The sequence below is a fragment of the Cydia amplana genome, chromosome 19 (assembly GCF_948474715.1).
Source record: "Cydia amplana chromosome 19, ilCydAmpl1.1, whole genome shotgun sequence".
Lineage (NCBI taxonomy): Eukaryota > Metazoa > Arthropoda > Insecta > Lepidoptera > Tortricidae > Cydia > Cydia amplana.
Genome location: NC_086087.1, coordinates 14635659 through 14636702, shown reverse-complemented (window position 1 = coordinate 14636702; position 1044 = coordinate 14635659). Strand labels below are relative to the sequence as shown.

The window sequence follows — 1044 nt, the reverse complement described above, 5'->3', positions numbered from 1 at the left end:
AAAAACAAACCAAATCAGATGTTACCTTTGAATAATTTCAGTAGCCGAGCATTAGTGTTTTCCGGTAAATCATCCACTTTGACAGTTTTTGACATTTTTCCCCAAAATTCACAATATTCTGTAGTGCACTAAGCATAGTATTAGACCTATAATCCCACTTAATGATTTTTGGCGTTATTCATAAACGGCTGCTAACTTAATCATTTGATGATCGTCGTTTGTCCCTATCTGTCGTTATGCCATAGAGAGGGACAAACGACGATCATCAGCTAACTTAGCAGACGTATATGAATAACGCAGTTTGGTTAGCAGGCCAATTTCAGCCTACTATCACTTCATTTACTCCTTATTATCAATAAAAGTGATGTTGAACTTGATATACAAATAAGCTCCAAGGCAAGTCTACTGTAATTTCGCTCACAGCTCTCAAGTTTCCGTAGTGTAGCGGTTATCACGTGTGCTTCACACGCACAAGGCCCCCGGTTCGATCCCGGGCGGAAACAGTTAAACTTTTTGTATTTTTTTACTTTTTAGATATCTTCTGTATAAGCATTGTCATTGTAATAGGTAATTTAAAAAAGTTGGTTATTTTAAAATGTTTCTTTAATTTTCATTTTCTTGTCTTTAATTGTAATTGATAAAACGTAGTTCTTTGGTGATGATTGTGGTAGTGGCGCCCCCTCCGCAAAATTTATCGTAATATTCCAAATAGTATCCCATCACTACTAGATCTAGTGATGTGTCGTGAGAACTAGAACATCGAGCGTTTATGTAACCTCTAGTAACAGAAAGCATACCGCGAACATTTCTCATCTTTCCTTTTTACTCCAATTATGGCGTAATTAGAGTGACAGAGGAAGATGCCCGCAATTTACGAACTTCGGTGTTCGCGGTTAACCCTCAGACCTACAATATACCTTCTCACATTAACATAGAGTCTAATTTCATTTGACGCAACTACTTTTATAACATTGTATTCATTCATATCGATTGTACGCAAGAAACACAAATAATTGATGCGTCTACTAAACACCTTTAATACAT

The 1044-nt window shown here is 36.4% G+C and overlaps 1 non-coding gene across 1 annotated transcript; it reads left to right on the top strand.

Annotated features, from left to right (window-relative positions):
• Positions 1 to 430: 430 nt before the first annotated feature.
• Positions 431 to 503, top strand: Trnav-cac (transfer RNA valine (anticodon CAC)). Its single transcript has one exon. It is a non-coding gene; the product is annotated as a tRNA-Val (tRNA).
• The last annotated feature ends 541 nt before the right edge of the window (positions 504 to 1044 follow it).